This window comes from Panthera uncia, chromosome A2, assembly GCF_023721935.1.
Source record: "Panthera uncia isolate 11264 chromosome A2, Puncia_PCG_1.0, whole genome shotgun sequence".
NCBI classification, from domain to species: domain Eukaryota; kingdom Metazoa; phylum Chordata; class Mammalia; order Carnivora; family Felidae; genus Panthera; species Panthera uncia.
In genome coordinates, this window is record NC_064816.1 from 143,868,068 (window position 1) to 143,886,504 (window position 18,437).

Sequence of the window (18,437 nt, forward strand, 5' to 3'; positions counted from 1 at the left end):
TCTTCCATTTGTAGATTTCCTTCTTTTTTCCTGGTCAGCATGCTTCAGAGCTTTGTATCTCATACATGAAATAATAGAGCGATAAGGCTTGAATGAGTAGGAGGATAACTCTTCACCTTTTGTTCTGATTATTTTGTTTTTAATTCCATTTCACTTTGGGTTTTTAAAAGCCAGGGGATCTGTGTATATGCTTGGTGGTTGAAAATTTGCAAGGGATAAAAAGATTACTTAAATTTTTTTTTTTTTTTTTTTTTTTTGCGTGCATGGTAGCTATTTTCTCTGCCAAATACTTTTAAAAGAGATATTTCACCCCTCTAACACTTTAGGTTCAAGACTCTTGCTTTGTGGAGAAAAAGTATAGTAATGCCTCATTTGTTAGTATCATTAGGAAACAAAGTGTGGCTCAAAAGTTAATTTTCCAGATAACTAAATCCTACCTCTGGGAATCACACGGGGGTTCAGTGGACGTGGTGTGGGCTTTTGAGGCAAATCCAAGTAAGAATCCGAACTCCACCAGTTTTTAGAGGTTTAACTAGTTGTTGAACTTCTCTGAGCCTCAATTTCCTCTTTACTAAAGATGGACTTGTAGTAATGCACACTTCAGTGGTTTATTCTCAGGATTACATGTGTATGAAATACCTAGAGAAGCACTTGATATCAGCTAGCCATTTAATACACAGTAGGTTCTTTCCTCTTTCCCGTTGGATGTCATAACTTGATTTACCTTCTCTTTCTCTTATTTCTTCACATTCTTACCGTCACAAAAACATTTAGATTTTGCATCCAGTTGTCTTGTCTTTCCATATTTGCTACAGCTTCCCGGTTAAGATTCTTTTCATCACTCCCTGGAACTATTTTCAATATTAAAGGCTTTTAAGAGCCATCTGGACTGACTATTCTCCTAATGCTTGGATTCTCTTGCCATTACTTCTTCAGCTGGTTTTCCAGTCTACATCTGCGCTTCATCATGCTGGTCATAGTGTGACCCCATCTAGCCTTAGAGGGCCATGTCATCTCAGTCTCTCATGGCAGCCCTTGAGATACATGAGGATGGCCAGCACATTCCCACTGAGCCTCTTCTTTTCCAGATGAAAACCCTCAGTTCCTACTATATATTTCTGGGTTTCCAGTGCTCTTGATATTCTGCTTGACATTCTTGACTGGTTAGGTTGGTTCAAATCACTCTTAGAAAATGGATTCTCACTACAGACATGATTTGATCTGTCTAGAGGAAAGTTGGATGATTTACTTCTCTTGTTCTAAAAACTGTATATCTGTTAATCTAATACTACTCTAGATATGTCTTTCTTTTAATGTTTATTTATTTTGAGAGAGAGATGGCAAGTGGGAGCAAAGCAGGGGCAGAGAAAGAGGGAGAGAGAGACTCCCAAACAGGCTCTGCACTGTCGGCATAGAGCCCTACACAGGGCTCTGTCCCACGAATTGTGAGATCGTGACCTGTGCCGAAATTAGGAGTTGGATACTCAACTGACTTAGCTACCCAGGCACCCCTTCTCTAGATATATCATAGCTAGTTACTCTGTTGATTCATATTGACATTTAAGAGTTCTTCACTGGTGCTGTTTCAAAGCTAGGTTTGTCCATTTTAAGATCAAGTTTATTGTGATTTAAAGCAGAATTCACTCTTTTTAGGTGGACTATTTGATGAGTTTTGACAAATATACGTAGTCATGTAACCAGCACCACACCCGATATATAGAAGATTTCCTCATTTCCAAAAGTTCCCTAATGCCCCTTTATAGTCATTCTCTTTCCTTACCCCCCAGCCTCTGGTACCTTTTCTGTCCCTATGAATTTGCCTTTTCTAGATGCTTTTCTATTCTTACATGGCTGATTTTTCTGCTTTACTATAGAACTTGATTTTTATTTTTTAAAATTTTCTTCATCTTAGCTTGGGTACATAGCTCTAGACTATCATGATCTCTTGGGATCTTAATTGTTGTTATTGTCTTCCCAGTCTCATGGCATGCATGAACTTGATATGCACTTGGCTATATTTTTTTTGTCCATGTTGTGGAAAAGTAAAAGGCTGACCAAAGAAGAGCTAAGAACAGAACTTTTGTTTGATGCTACAGAACATTCTCTAAGCTGACATTTACTTATCAGTCTCTTTGTGTTCTGTTCAAGAATATTGTTCTGCTTATGTTTATATATATATTTGTTAACCAAGGACAACACAAGAAATTTTGGCAGGTGGAAGTCTGGAACATAGTTTTCATCCTGCATTTCTATTATATACTAGTCTAACCTTTTCCACCTACCGATATGATTTTGAAACTATCATATGATACATTGTTGATTAAAATACACATTTCTCCTGACATTTCTGTTCCCTGACAGCTTTAAATTTGAAATGTGTATGCCTAGTACTTTCCATTCACCATAAGAGGTAAGAAACCCATGAATTTTGTTTCTCAACTGATTTTTTTTTCCTTACAAATTAAAATTTTTGTGAGGTATACTGTAAGACGTTTTTGTTTTTGAATTGAAGCCATGGTTTCTGTTATGAAACTCTTGTCACTTTCATTAGGTATTAAACAGCCCTACACTGGTAGGGAAGAGATGTTTTGCAGTAAATGATTTATTTTTATTAAATGAATTCTCTGAGGGCAGGGACCATGTCTCCCCTGTGTACCACTGTGATCCTAGTACCAAGAAGACAGCAGTAGGCACTCCCGGAGAAAGAATCTCTCCCGTAGCTCAACCCTTTCATAGAAGAATGTACTGTGTCCCGTTATATTCAAAACCACACCCTGTTTAGGCTTGTTTTGTGACACAGTTATGGTTGTCATTTACCCAGTTATTTTTACCTGTGTGGATTTCCAATAAAGTTTTGTTTGTTTTTTTTTAACTGAGCCCCATGGTTGAGACTGTAAAACCTCTCTTTGAGCAATTTCTAGTAGTTAATGACATGAGCCTTGTTTAAGAGTGATGGCCTGACTGTTATTACCGCCAGCAGCATCATTAAGGCTTTTTGTATTGTAGCATCCATTTTGTATGGGTTAAAAAAGCATAAGCTTTCAAATTTAGCCGACAGAACTGTATGTGTGACGTCCACTGTGCCTTAACCCCGCAGGTGAGGGACTCGTGCTAGCTTCCAGATGATTACCTGTGATGATCTTTTTGAGGTGTCAGCTTGGTTAGGCTACAGTCCCTAGTTAGTTCAATACAACACTAATCTAGCTGTTGCTGTGAAGGAGTTTTGTAGCTATGATTAAAGTCCATCACCAGTTGACTTTGAAGCGTGGGGGATCCTAGGTAATATGGGTGGGCCCGATTCCACCAGCAAGAGGCCTTAAAAGCAGAGCTGCCCTACCTCTTTGAAGAAGGAATTCTGTCCATGGGCTCCCGAGAGGGAGCCCCTGCCCTTCCTGGAGAGCCTGCCCTGTGGGTCTCCGACTTGCCTAGCCAGCCCCCAGTCACTTCCTTGTAATCTCTTCACCTTTATCTCCTACTGATACTCTTTCTCTGCTTGAACCATGACTGATAAATTACCCCTCAGAGAGGGGGTTTCTGATCATTTTATAATGAAAAATGTGACGAAAGCATGCTTCCTAACACATCAGGCTGTTGCTATGTGACTTTTGCTAGGTGAGAGATGCTTCCATTTTGCACACATCAACCACACTGCCGTAATTTGACGTTTGATTTTTTTTTTCCAGGTTTTTCTTCAGAAAGAAAGGTTCATCTTACAATTTTACTGCATGAAGAGGATAGGGAGATAATGTTTTTGTAATTTGAGTTGTTTTGAAATTGCTCTGTTTACTTTTTTGGAAGGAGAAAAGTAACGGCTGTGCATTTTGATTTACTGCCTTCAGTAGTTAGAGAATATGTTAGCATAAGGTTTAAAATGTGAACGTTCTAGAGCACCAGTACAGAGAATTGATACATAGAGGATGTCAGTTATTCTGAAGCTATATTCCAGGATTCTGTCACATGCTGATAAAGGGCCAAAGCATATGGATCTCCATATGGTATTTCTTTTGGGGTCCTTCCCACCTGTAATCTAGCTGCTTTTCATTCATTTAAATTTGTCCAAGAGGTAAGCAGACTAAATATGGAAATGGAAATAATATGCCAGTGTTAAAATGCTGAAGTTTGGGATGAGTTACTGTTATTACAGTAATTACCAAGAAAAAAAATAATTCATTAAGTAAGTGCATTAGTGCTATAGTAGTGGGGTTTCTATTACCTCATTAACAGCAGGGAGCAGCGTATCCATTTCTGACTTGGGGAGTGGAGAGGAAAATTAATTTTTTTTTTTATCTTAGTGAGTCTTTAGAGAAGATAGAGTTAGATCATTTTGGACATCCTTAAATGTAATAATAATAATAATGAATTTAAACATGTTTTCATGGTTCAGGGATAATGGTGTTGTGAATAGCATTTGGCATTTTGATTGAATATAAAAAGTAATAAAATTAGTTGCATTCTGACTGCATGATATTGCGGTTGTTTTATATCATTAAGAACCTTGATTTCAGAGATGGAAAAAAAAAAAAACAACTTCATTGAACCTGGTTTCAGACCTCATATAAATGCCTCTCTAAGCTCCAGACAGAGTTACTGGTTTATATGTCAGCTAGCATTGTTTTACATCGCGTCTTAAATGTTTTAGCTTTTCTTCAAAGCAGGTGTTTTAATAGGGCAGAAATCATTGAGGATGTCTGTGTTACTGTTGTCATGTAAAAACAAAAAGGTACTTCTTGTTTACAGTTTAGCAAACATCTGAGACTTTTAACTGGGGGTATTAAAATTTTTTTTTAATGTTTGTCTAGTTTTGAGAGGTAGAGACATAGCGGAGCAAGGCAGGGGGTGGGGGCAGAGAGAGAGGGAGACGCAGAATCCGAAACAGGCTCCAGGCTCCGAGCTGTCAGCACAGAGCCTGATGTGGGACTTGAACTCGTGAACTGTGAGATTGTGACCTGAGCCGAAGTCGGACGCTCAGCCGACTGAGCCACCCAGCACCCCTAACTGGGGGTATTTTTATTGATACCCACATGTTAGGGAAATTGAGGCATTATTATTGATATTTGAAATTCTTTCAAAAGCCAGATACACTAGGAATTACCTCCTTCCCACCACTGACACCCGCAGGGTTAGTTATTCCTGAGACTCAATGGTTACTTGGAATGGGCTTGGAGGGAGGAGTATCTCTAGTTGGGACTGGTGGTAGAACTGATCATATGCATCTAATCAATACAGTCAGCCCAGTCAGCCCACATGAATGTATCCACCATGGTATTCATAGCCTGTTACACGCTGTCTGGTGTGAAGCACTAAACACCATATTTTCTTGATAAGAAAACATAATTTTTTCTTATGGTATTCATGGTATCTTAGGTATTTATGAATTCAAGGCACATCTTGTTTACCTTCTTCAAAAATTAAGAAATCTTTTGAACAAAATATGTTTGAGATAACAAAGGAAGGAACAGAACTTACCCTTCTTCATGTCTGATCTCTTTGCTTTTTTTGTATAGTTGAAGGGTCCTTGGGTTGACGTGCACTGAGCTCTAATACTGTCTTTGCCATTTAATAGCAGGCAGGTGACCACATCTCAGGCACGGAGTCATTATTGATAAGGTACAGACAGTATTCTATATCCTACTTAACTTTACAGGATTATCATGAGAATCAAATACAATGGATAGAAAGTAGTTTTTATAAAGTATGATATACATGTAAAAGGTATTATTAAATCACAGTATGTCTGTAATTCATATTTTCCCATTCCCATGGCCCCAGTTGATTCAGGCCTTTTGCTGCCTCGCACTTGGACTACATCTGTCTTCTATTAAAGAAATTCCCTCTGCTTTTGTGGACTGCGTTGAGTGGTCTTCAAATAATATTATAAATACGTTGCTTTCCTTTTCAAGACTTCAATATGCCACCTGTCTACTCTTCCAGTTGCTGCTTTCTTTTTGTACTTCTTCCTCTCTTTGCATTCCCTGAACATTCCGGCTCTTTATACTTGCCACCCCTGGTGCCTTTGCACGTGCTGTTAGTTAGTTCTACCTTGAACCCTTTCTCAATTTAAACCCAATTTGTACTCACTCAATAAAGTCTGTCTTCCAAAGTCCATCTCAAGTATGATTTTCGGCCTTTAAGTATCTTCCGGACTCTACCAGACCCAAATTTTCTTTAATAGAAATGGAGTAGATAAGGGGAGCCAGGAATAAGGGATGACGACCAGGGCAAGTCAGTATGACCCAGCTAGATTTTCCATGTTCCCAGCATGGTGAGAGGTGATCACAGGGTTTATTTTGCTGTTGGAAAATCTAAAGTTGTGGTAGGTTTTTAACTCGATGGTAGCATGTCACCAGTGCCTCGTGCTACCACCCATGTCTATTCTATGGTGCTTAAACTTTGTTTTACCTAGTAAGTAGATGTTATGTAGATCTATAAATATTCCTATTTTATAAAATGAAGTAATACAAATTTTAAATCTTACAATGTAAATTCCTTGGGAAATGTGCTGTTTAGAGGAATGCAGAAGTAAGCTATCTTGAAATTGAAAATTCAATTGTACATTGAAAAATTTCGGGTTACCTGTTACATAAATTGAGATATTTGAATGTCAGCTTCTCTCAGGTCATACTTATTCCATGTTAATATCTGTAGGAATGCAGCCCAGGCCAATTCCTTAAAGCTATAAAATTTTATAGACTGTATTACCATAGGTTGATCAAACTTTAAGCTTTAGCGTTTGGTGATGAAATACTATTCTCTAGAAGTCTTTATTGTTAATAAGTTTTGGGCAAGAAGAATCTTGAAATATGTTTAAATTCTAGGTTCCTAAGCTTGCTGCTCCGAAAATAGAAATGTTATAATTTTTGTCAATATCAAAATAAGTTGATCTCTGGTAGAGAAGTTCATTGCTTCTGTCCTTCAACCTTCATCTGGTGCTAGGTTAGTATCTAACCACTCTGCCTGATGTGTGCTTCAAAATACAACCAAACTGACTTTTCTCTAATAAAATTACCATACATCAGGATTTTAATCACAGAGCATGTTTCAGGTTTTAGACTTGGTCTCCATTGTCATTTTTTCTTTCTTAATGTACTTGAATCTGCTCTTGTCCCAGGTCTGCCTATCATTCTGTGTGTCAGTTTTCATCCATAGAGCCCTACCTGACCTCTTAGAGTCTAATGTCTTCTCTTTCTTATTTCACTAGTTCCTTATATATTAATAATCATCACATTGTATTACAATTTTTTTATTTATACATTTGTCTCCCCAACTTGACTGTGAGATCCTTATGGGCAAGAATCCTGTCTTACTAATTTTTTTAGCACCTTGTGCCTTGCAACTTACAAGCAGTAAATGTTTATAGAATCAAAAGATGGGTTAACTGAGAGCAAACTGGTGGTTGCCAGAGGGGAGGTGGTAGGGAAATGGGTAAATAAAGGGAATTAAGAGTACACTTAACCTTGATGAGCACTGAGAAATGTATAGAATTGCTGAATCCTTATACACCTGAAAGCAGTGTAACGCTGTATGTTAATTATACTTCAATTAAAAAATGACAGATTAGCGAGCATAAGATTCTCCATCTTCTAGCTCCCCTTATGTATAGCAGTATGCGTAAAATATATAGAAACCTCTAAAACGTTGCTATGGATGGAAAATATTTGGGAAAGCAGTGGATTAGAAGTTATTGGAAAGTTGAATCTAGCCTGTAATGCCCCTGGGTATGGATTAATTCCTGTAACACAGAATGGCCTGGGCAAGTTATTTATCTAAATAACAATGAACAAATATTTATTGAGTCTCCATCAGCTTAGGGAGCTGTGGAGATTTGCCTGTTCTTTGCAGAGAGTAAAGTGTCTGGATAGATTGAAAAAGTAGCAATGATTACATTTTTTTTTTTTTTTTTTTTTGAGAGGCAGAAAGAGTCAGAGCACAAGTGGGGGAGGGACAGAGAGAGGAGACACAGAATCTGAAGCAGGCCCCAGGCTCTGAGCCATCATCACAGAGCCCGACGCGGGGCTCAAACTCACAAACCACGAGATCATGGCCTGAGCCGAGGTCGGACGCTCAACCGACTGAGCCACCCAGATACCCCAAAATAGCAGTGATTAAAATACCTTTTTTCTTTGCCGGTCACTGACTGTGCAGTGGTTAAGAAGATGGTAGTACATTAGCTATGTGTTAACTCTTTTCCCAGGCAAGACATTTCATGTCTCACCCTCAAAGATACCTATAATTTATTTTTAGGTGTATTTATTTCCTCACTAGAGTTTTCTTTTTTGAGTAATACCTATATGCCCCTATTTTTATTTTATTTTTACAATAAAATTTACAGACATTAATTTTTTCTATGAAACAGCTTTATATTCAGAAGCCCTAAGGTCCCATGAAATACACCTAGAACACAGACTTTAGAATCAGACTGCCAGATATATGTATGTATGTATATTTTTATTTTAGAGAGAGAGAGGGCAAGCAGGGGAGAGAGGGTGAGGGGCAAAGGGAGAGAGAAAATCCTAAGCAGGCTCCGTGCTTAGCATGGAACCTGACACCGGGCTCATGACCCCGGGATCATGAAATCAAGAGTCAGACACTCAGGGTACTGAGCCACCCAGGTGCCCCAGACTGCTCTTTGTTCCTTCAGCTTCATGAATTTAGACAAATACTTGACATCACATTGGTATTTTGTCATCTCCAAAACAAGGACAACAGTGGTTACCTATATCATAGGGTAAATTCTGAGGATTAAATAGATAATGCACAGAAGACTGTTACCAGTGGTTGTTAACTATGATCACACACACTCTATACGCAACTGTTTTTGAAGTAAAAATAATGGCATGACACTTCTACATAGCTGGCAAAATGCAGTTTTTTAAATTTTCAAAATGTTGAATGTTTCACCTTTTATATACGTAAACATATAAGGTAGCTAGGCTCTTATGAAAGAATTGGCCAGGCAAATTAGGTTGCTGCTGACAGAAACAGGATGTGTACCTCACTGAGAAAATTGTTACACCTGAGGTGGCTTTTCACGGACTTCATTTTTCCTGTCACTTGGTGCCCATAGTGATGCTGTTGCAGGGTAACTTGGTACCAGTGCTCTCCATCGCCAGAATGTTCCTAATGGATTGCTGTAACTTTAATGAAATCCAGTCTTGCTGAATCACTAAACCTGCTTTCTCCTAGAAGGCTCTTTATTGGGAGCTGACAGATCACCTCTCCAGAGCTTTCAGACGTCCTGGCTCTCTAATTCTTCTCCATAACGAGTTTTGTGCTGCATGATAAAATATTCATGTTAAAATAGGTTCTAAACTAATTATCTGCAGCCAGCAGTTGCCAGTGCAGTCATTTGCTGTTAGCTTGGCTCAAGTTAATGGCTTGTATTTCAGTACAAATAGTCCCTTCTGGCTGTTTCCTGTCGCTGATTCTTATCCTAAATGGAATTTCCATACATATCTAGAGTTAATTCTTCTTATTTTGAGAAGAGATTTCTTGCCCTACTTTTTCCATCTCATTTTGTTAAGATGAACTTGATTTTAGTGTCCAGTTCCTTATTGTTCCCCTCCATCTTCTGTCCCTGTGTCACTGCCAAATTCATGACTCCCACCCTGACCGGGAAGAGAGTAGTCAGGTTCCAACTTTATAGTCGATGGAATATGCCATATCAGCTTTTTAAAGAAACAAAATAAATACCATGTAAAGGATGAATTTTGGCATTTAAGATGGGCACTTAGGCTTAGATGCTGGAGACCTACAAAGCGGGTCTGAGGAGAATTAACCACTTTAGGAAGGATCATGGGGCTGGATGTGAGGAAAAGGAGACACCAATGGAGTGGTTTGGGTGGGTATCAGTGGAAATGATGAATGAAATGCTGAAGCCGTAGGTATTTTCAAGAGCAGAGGACTAAGGACTTTGTCTCTGGATAATCCACAGTGAAGTAGAAGTGAAAAGAGAGGAAGCCAAGCAAGCCAGGGAACCTTCCCCGTATCCAAGGCCAGGGTTGGGTTTCCTGCCCAGGTCTTTCGTTGATCCTTTCTGTTCCCACGTGTTTCCGCAATGAGTGAGTATGAACGGAGTTAAGTCGGAGACATTACATGGTTCGGTAGAGGGTGGGCTTTCTTTGGAATCTGAGTGCCTCTCACCTCAGCAGCCCCAGCAGCATCTTGGCCACTGAGCTCTTCAGAAAACAGCAGCTAACCTAGAGCAGGTGACTGGGGTGTTTGACCACGGAGACACATACTCATCCCTTCAACTAAATTATACAGCTTTTCTTCAACTCCTTTTTCTTCGAACGTTGTAGGTATCACACTCTTTTAAGTACCACCTGGCCTCCTCTCCTCCTTCCCAACTACAGCAAACACAAAAATCCTAAGTTGCATATTGATTCTCTGTCAGTTAATTGATACATGCCATATGCATTCTATAAATGGCCTACGGATTTCATGAGTCCAGTGTTCGTGATTCGGTTTTAAAATAAAGCTTTCCATTTTTCACGAGCTTATAAAAAAAACTAGAATTTTACTTTAAATAAATAGTTACTAGATTTGTACCGTTAGAACCTGTCAAGATGTGAATAGTAAAGAAAATTCTCCTGATACTAACTGCTCAAATCCAGCAGTCCATTTTTCATTGTACTTAAAAGAGCACACGCATGGGGAATTAGTGTGGTAAGTGTTTTCCCCTCACGCGTTGTTTCTGACCTATGTCATATGTTTGTTAATTCATCTGCTTTTTATTCCTTGATCAAAGCCGAAATATGCCTGTTATAACACCCACAGTAAGATGCTTCCTGAAAGGAAATGTTAGCTGACATTTTGGTTCTCTTCTTTCTTTTTTTAGTAAAAACATTTTTGTCCTGGAATCTGTTATAAATGTGGTTCCCAGGAAATGTGTAAAAGGGAAATCTAATAAAAGTGTTAGTTAGAATTGTGGCTTCTGAGAGTTCAGGTATAACTTAAAATTAAGTTATTGCATATTTTGTATTTCAGGTTTTAGTTATAACTTCATAATAATCAATGTCTTCAATTAGATGTATGAACAGTCGTTTCTTTTAAGTTCATAAAATACCTGAGGTATTTTGGGGTGGGTGGGTAGATATTGACTACTTAATGGGAAAAATGTGTTTAAGCTGACACCTCCCTGCTTTTAATGGTAGGACAATAATTTTGGAAACTACAAACAAATGTTACATGTATTCTTTAAATCTCTTTCCTATTCTCTTTTTTCAGTTTTAAAGGAATTAATGTTTTATGTTTTTCTGATAGTCCCCATGGACATAGATGTATGTATTCACTGAAGAGAGAAAAGATGGAAATTGTATGTAATGGGATCCTGATCATTTAAGATGTCTGAGAGTTAACGCTGTTGATACTTGTTCCTGTCATCTGCTAAACTTTCAGCTGCTCAGAAGGAGAATGCTCCTGGTGGCGGCCTCTAAGAGATGTATGAGGGCTGGAAGAATGAAATTCTGTACCCAGCTAGGGTGCCTCCGGGATCCCATAAGACTGGCCATGTTAGCCCTCTCTGCTATTTTAAGCCTGAAGGGCTCATGAGGAGAAATGTATGATAATACACAGTAATTATATAAAATGTGTATCTGATTTTAAGCAGTTCAGCCAATTACCCTCAGCTTTGGTTTGCATTTGGTATGTGTTTCTATTTTCCTTTTTCCCCAAATTGTCAGATTCTTATCTCTTGACCGTTTTTCTCTACTTCTGGATATATTCTCTACTTCTCTACTTGTATATATTCTGGATATCCTTTTTCATTAAATACGACAAAATTATTTTCTCTCAGTTTGTTGCTCATTTTTTAAACCTTGTGTGCAATATCTATCATTATGCAAAAGTTTAAGGATTTATGTCATTAATTCTATCTATTTCTTCCTTTATAGCTTATTGGTTTTTAACCTTTTTAAAATAACCCTTCCCTGGAAAAACAGCTATGACTTGGGGACTCAGATGCCATCATGTTTTCATCCGCTTTCTCTCTTTCTTTCTCTCCATTTCTCATCTTCCTGTCTACAAGTTGGTTTCATTCTTAACTTCCTGCTGTAGACCATCCTTTTGTAAGTGGTTCCTGGGCTTTTCATCTACCCAGAAAGAGACTGATTCTTTTGCTCTTCAGTCCAAAAATCTCAGTTTGGGTCAGCTACCCTTCATGGTATCCTAGAAATGAAGTCATGCAAGAACATGGTCAGCCCCAACCAGAACCACAGGGATAAAAGTGTAGTGACTAGTAAAAGGCATCCTTAGATGCCTGCCTGCTGTAGCTTAGGTACATGGGTATGGTTCTGGGCTCTCTAGAAATTATAATTTAGCTATTGGCCTGTGCCTGTTCCAGTTCAGTGTGGTGTGCTGTTGTCCTTAGAAACCAGTAGGACAAGTACTTTCTATTTTTATCCTTTAGAAAATATTATTGGCTGGTGTTTGTTCTTCCAGATGAAATTGAGAATTAGCATGTCAGGTTCTATTACACATCTCTTTTTTGATGGGAATATATTGAATACATAGATATATAAGCTCAGAATTGGCTTCTTATTCTGAGACTTACTTTCTAGAATCATGGTATAACTCCATTTTTTTTCAACCTGTCTCTTTATGTTAAAGTATCTTACATGGCTGTATTAGTGTCAAATGAATATTTGCGATTTCTCCTTAACCAAATAAAGCTTCATGGAATAATTATAATTTAGGAACACATGTAAGTAAAGGAAGAAAATAAAGGTTTCCTATAGTCCTGCCACTCAGAAATAACTATTTACATTGACGTACATGATGGGGTTGCATCTTCCTTGCACAGGGGTTGAATTTTAGGATATAGAAATGGCACTGGTATCAGTTCAGAATGCAATCAGTTGTACATAACAGGAAACCTGATGATTGTAGGAGTTTATTATTCACATAAAAAGTCTGGAGATAGGCGGTTGGTTCAGTGATGCAATGAAATCAGAGCTAATTCTGTACAGTGAGGCTTTTCTCAGGTGGTCACAAGATGGCTGCCGCAATGCAGTCATTATATTCATGTTTGAGGCAAGAGGGTAAGGGATGGGATGCATCGGTTTGTCCCTTTGTTAGAAAAAGGAAGGCTCTGAGGCACCTGGGTAGCTCAGTCAGTTGAGTGTCTGACTCTTGATTTCGGCTCAGGTCATGATCTCATGTTTTGTGAGTTCGAGCCCCACATCGGGCTCTGCGCTAGACAGTGTGGAACCTGCTTGGGATTCTCTGCACCTCTCCTGCTCTCTCACTCTCTCTCTCAAAATAAATAAACTTTAAAAAAAATAAAGAAAAAGGAACGCATTTTCAGATAATCTCACCTTATGTCTGCTCACTTGACCATCCCTCTATGCAGGTAAGGTTGACAAAAGCCAGCCTTTGGCATTTTAGCCTCTGTTGTGGTAAGTGAGGTTGGATCTGCCTTGGATGGCCATTCAATACTACCTGTCTTTGCAAAAAAGGTGAAAATCACCATTGGAAATATTTTAAATTGTACAAACCCAGTTTCGTACCCGAGGTAGAGATATAGAGATATCGAGATAACGTCTTAAACCAGTATTTCCCAATACCCCTTAATTAAGTCTTCATTCCCCCCCGCCCCAAGGGGTTTCTAAGAAGCCTTTCTCTCTACTTGGCTACCACCTGTACAGTGCAGGACAGAGCCCTGGAAATCCTAGAAATAATTTATACTTGGTTTCCCTCAGTTTTAAATGCCATTCCTTGACTCATTGAGACTGAATTACCTTGGCCGTTGCCCAGGAGTTGGAGTGATGACTCCAGTTGTGTTTGCTCGTTTGCTTTTAACTGCTAAAAAATAGTTGAGCTTCTGTGAAGGGTGCTTTTGCTCTCTGTCAGCTCTGCTGTCCTCTTCCATGCTGCCCAGGCCCAGAGTTTGGTTTCTGCTGCCATGATAGACAAGGAGAAGGCAGCGAGAGAAGTTTCCCTGGGCCATGCCTGACCTCTGGATTAGCCTCACGGTGCCTCTCTGACTCTCGGGTTCTGTTTTCCTCAGTTCCTCTGCTTCCTGAAATTGCAGCCTTGTGCTTCTGGTTCGCGTGGTTCTCTAAATCCCATTCATCTGGCACTTCCAGACTTGTCGTTTTTATTAGGTCTCATTGCTTCAGCAGTTATGGCATACCCCTGACAAATAGAGTTCTTTCTTACCTAGGAAAAATATTAGCTTTAGTTTAACCATAGCTGTTTTCTGCAAGTGTGTGAAGAGCTGGAAAATTGCAATTAGTTTCAGATAAGCACAGATGAAATATTCTTGTTTTGTACTAAGGCAACAAATTGAAAGAAGGATTGAGGGCATTGAGTCATTGTAGTGTCTAATAATACAACTAATGCATTATGGGGCTCATGTATCATACTGGGACCTTGTTACTTATGAAATCTAAAATAAAAGGATCTTAATGTGTCCTTACTAATCCTTGTGCCTCTTAATAAGAGCTTTTAATTTTTAGTCCCGGGGTTAGTCATCACATTTTTGTGCTGCTAGCCCCCCTGTGGCCAAACTCAGTACTAATTAATTTTAATAATAGACTTATTAGGAATGTGCTGGCCTACAGGGATAGGCTGGTGACTCATGAAGTCATGGGAAGAGGATGAAATCATTGTGGTCATTTCAGTGCCACTTAAAAAAAAAATTCAAATGGCTGTTTCAGGGCAAGGAGGACTGTTTGTGGTCAGCATTTGGGAGGTTGAGTGTTAAATTGCATTGGTTTGATGTGTACTGGTGGGTTGTCAAACTCTGCCACTGATGGTCATTTTTTAAAAAATACTTATTTTTGAGAGAGAGAGAGAGAGAGAGAGAGAGCAAGAGCACACGGGGGAAGGGCAGAGATAGAGGGAGACAGAGGGTCCTAAGTGGGCTCCGTGCTGACAGCAGAGAGCCCAACTGGGGGGGGCGGGCGGAGGGGGGGCTTGAACTCACAAACCGTGAGATCATGATGTGAGCCAAAGTCATGATCTGATTGAGCCACACAAGTGCCCCAAGAAGTGTATGTTTCTAAAGAATTAGCAAATGAGCTCTCTCATGAACATCTGTAAGCGTTGAGTTTCGTTGAGCTGCAGCTGCTATTGGCTGTGAGGTTTCCAGTTTTATTTCTCCATTGCTTCCCCATCATTATATGTCACTTTATTTCCTCTTTTCTGTTGTTGCCTGGGTCAGATGGGTTTGCTTGTATAGAGAACAATTAGGATGCTCTAGTTATTTTTAAGAACCTAAAGACAAGTACACTTGTCTGTTAGAACGCTTCCTCCAAACACCTCTTAACAGTTGAATTGAATCTGCACCAGCTGTAGCCTCGTTATGTGTGGTTTGAGTGGGAGGTGTCTGATACATGGTCTGTGTTTCCTGTCTGTGTTTTCATGGAAATGGATTTGGTAAAACTAAGTGACATCAGTTAGAAAAATGAGACAAACCCAATACTAGATGAAGACCTTGCAAAATTGGGCCTTAAAACCTAGTGGTTCAAATATACTTGCTCACACTTTCAACATGAATGCAAAATTGGGTGATGGTAGAAAATTGTTTAGGCACGGTTGCCAGGAATTGAATTAATTATACACTGAGACCACTCTCTTTGACGCCAACCACTCTGTCTATCTGTATTTGCTGCTGAGTTACTCTTTTGGGCATGATTTGTTTATTTCGGTGGGGGGTGGTTTGGTTTCAGAGAGAAAGGTTGACAGAGGATCCAAGGCGGGGGCGGGGGGGGGGGGGGGGGGGGGGGGGGCTCTGTGCTGACAGCAGAGAGCCCGATGTGAGGCTCGAACTCACCAACTGTGAGATCGTGACCTGAGCTGAAGTCGGACGCGTAAGTGACTGAGCCACCCGGGTGCCCAAATGGTTTAATTTTTTACAAGAACGTGAGTTCAGTATCATTTATGAAGGTATGCAAATGCATTGGCCTGAATGAAAGTGAAGATAATAGATTCCATTTTTTTAGCATGATTTTAATTTAGCCACATTTTCATGAATTTTAGATTTATAGCCTTCTAATGCCAGGAATTATATTTTGGGTTTGGAGTGAAGAGGGCCAAGGGCTAGACTTGAAACTCCTGTGTGCTTTATCTATAATCTCTCTGGAAGTCAGAAACCAGCAGTGAGAGACACGCAAGAGGCAGTGTTAAGAGAGTGGTTATCTCATGAGCTGTAGAGGTAGGTAGTATTTAACCCATCTTTGTCTCAGTTTCTTCATCTGTCTAGTGGAAACAATAATAGGACCTATCTCACAGGGTGGTTGTGAGCGTCATAGAGAAGAATACACATACAGCATGACTTAACACGTCGTATGTACGTTAATAGGATTAGGATTTAACAACACTCAAATGTTCTTTCTAGTGAGTAAATTCTTAAACCATTGTAAATCAATCCTCTGAATTAAGTTTTTTTTTTTTTTTTTAACAAGAAACATCATTTATTCGTGATGCATGATCAGTATGCATTGACTAAAGATGCATGTTGAAACTCAATTACTTGGTCTTCTACCCACTAGAATATTAGCTCTAGCAGGGCAGGGACCATGCTTGTTTTCTTCTCTCTTTTATCCTTTGTGCCTTCAACAAGGTCTTTCACATAATAGGTGCTCAGTAAATGTTTGTGGAAAGAATGAAGGATGCCTGCCATTGTAAATGCTTTCAAGAAACTAGATTTAAAGGATTTTATGATTATGCATAGGTAATCTTATTATACTGGAGAATTATGTTTCTATGGATATAATAATATTGGACTAAAGATTTAGAATATTTTAAATGACAAATCTGGGCAGCTCTATGGAGTCATGTAGGATGTGAAGAAAAACGGAAGTTTTCACATGTGTTTGTGTACTCCGTAAAAAGTACTGATGTGAGAATAAAATCATTTGGCTTTTTTTTCTTTCTTTAAAACTTTGATACACCATGCTGCCCTAAAAAAAGCCTTCGATTTTACTATTTTGAAAAAGTCAACGTAAATAGGTAACACACCCTTATGATTCAGAATTCAAAAGTTTAAAAGTGTGCCTGGTAAACATCTCCCTGCGACCCCCGTAGACCAGCCACTCTACCATTTTTCCCAGACAGCGGATACCTTTAGTTGCTTAAGTACCACTTCAGGGGTAGTTTTTGCATAAGTAAGCAAATATGTCTATATTCTTTATTCCTTCTTTACATTGGTGGTAGCGCATTAGAAATACTGTTCTGAACATGGTTGTTTTCATTGGATGTGTCATGGAGTTTTCTTTCTTCTTTCCTTTTTATGGTGAGAGCATTTCATTGAACTGATAAACCATAAGTTAGAGAACTGCTCCTCTGTTAATGGGTATTCAACTTGTTTCTGATTTTTTTCTTATGAATATAGGAGTCTGCAGACTCCACTGGGTATCGCCTCTCGGCCTTTTGGCTAAGATCAAGTGCAGACCCCACTGGTTATGACATTTGTGATTTAATGGACACTGTCATACTGACCACCCTGGTGGTTGTGCCAGCTTATAGTTTCACCAAACTAGGTTTGAAACTATTTCTTTGCATTCTTATCCATATCCATATAATGGATATTCAGTCAATATCCACTATATTACCAAGCTCTTGACTCATTCCCTTTCTGACATGCAACAGAAAACAGTGTTTTAGTTTGAATTTGTATTTTTCTTCTCAGGTTCAACTTTATCTATCTATCTATCTATCTATCTATCTATACACACACACACACACACACACACACACACACAAACACACACATATATATGTTTAAGAACTTTCTATATTTCCTTTTTGTGTGACCTATTTATATTATTTTGTATAATTTTTAATTAACTCATTTTCCCCCTTTTTTGTTGATTTGTAGGGATTCATTAACAGGTAAGTGAGCACTTTGAGATATGAATTTCCAGTTTTTTCCTATTGATCTTTTGACTTTCCTTACCATAGTTTTTGCCATCAGAAATGTTTGATTTTTATTCTGTTAAGTAGAACAAGCTTTTCTTCTATGGATTCTTTGTGACTCAATTACAAAAGAGTTCTACTGGCTGAGGTTATAATGTGAGGAATTTTCTCATTATTTCTTTCATTACTTTTATGTTTAATTTTTTTACATACAAATTTTCAATCCACATGGAAATTATCCAAATATAAATGATGGAAAAATCATTTGACTTCTGCTTTGATTTTGCTTTATTTGTGATCTCACCAAGTCACCTAATTTTTATCGAGTACATTTATATGCAAGAAACCTTGCTGCACACCCTCTTACTGGGTACCTTATAGCTTAGTAGGATTGATAGGATTTCCAAATCAAATTATACAAATAATAACACAACAAGTGTGATCAGTTCAATGGTAGAGATGTTTGGGAATGCAAAGAAAAGAGTGCTTAATTTTTTCTGCATATAAGAAGGGACAGGACTCATAAAGAAATATGCAGATCATAATAATTTTTGAACCAATTAGTGTCTCAAAGCAAT

General features: G+C 38.7%; 1 protein-coding gene and 1 pseudogene across 4 annotated transcripts in view; both read left to right on the forward strand.

Annotated features, from left to right (window-relative positions):
• Nucleotides 1-18,437, forward strand: part of EXOC4 (exocyst complex component 4) — a 746,462-nt gene that overhangs the window by 261,972 nt on the left and 466,053 nt on the right. The gene's annotated exons all lie outside the window — the stretch shown is intronic.
• LOC125931191 (uncharacterized) lies at nucleotides 17,358-17,501 on the forward strand (annotated as a pseudogene).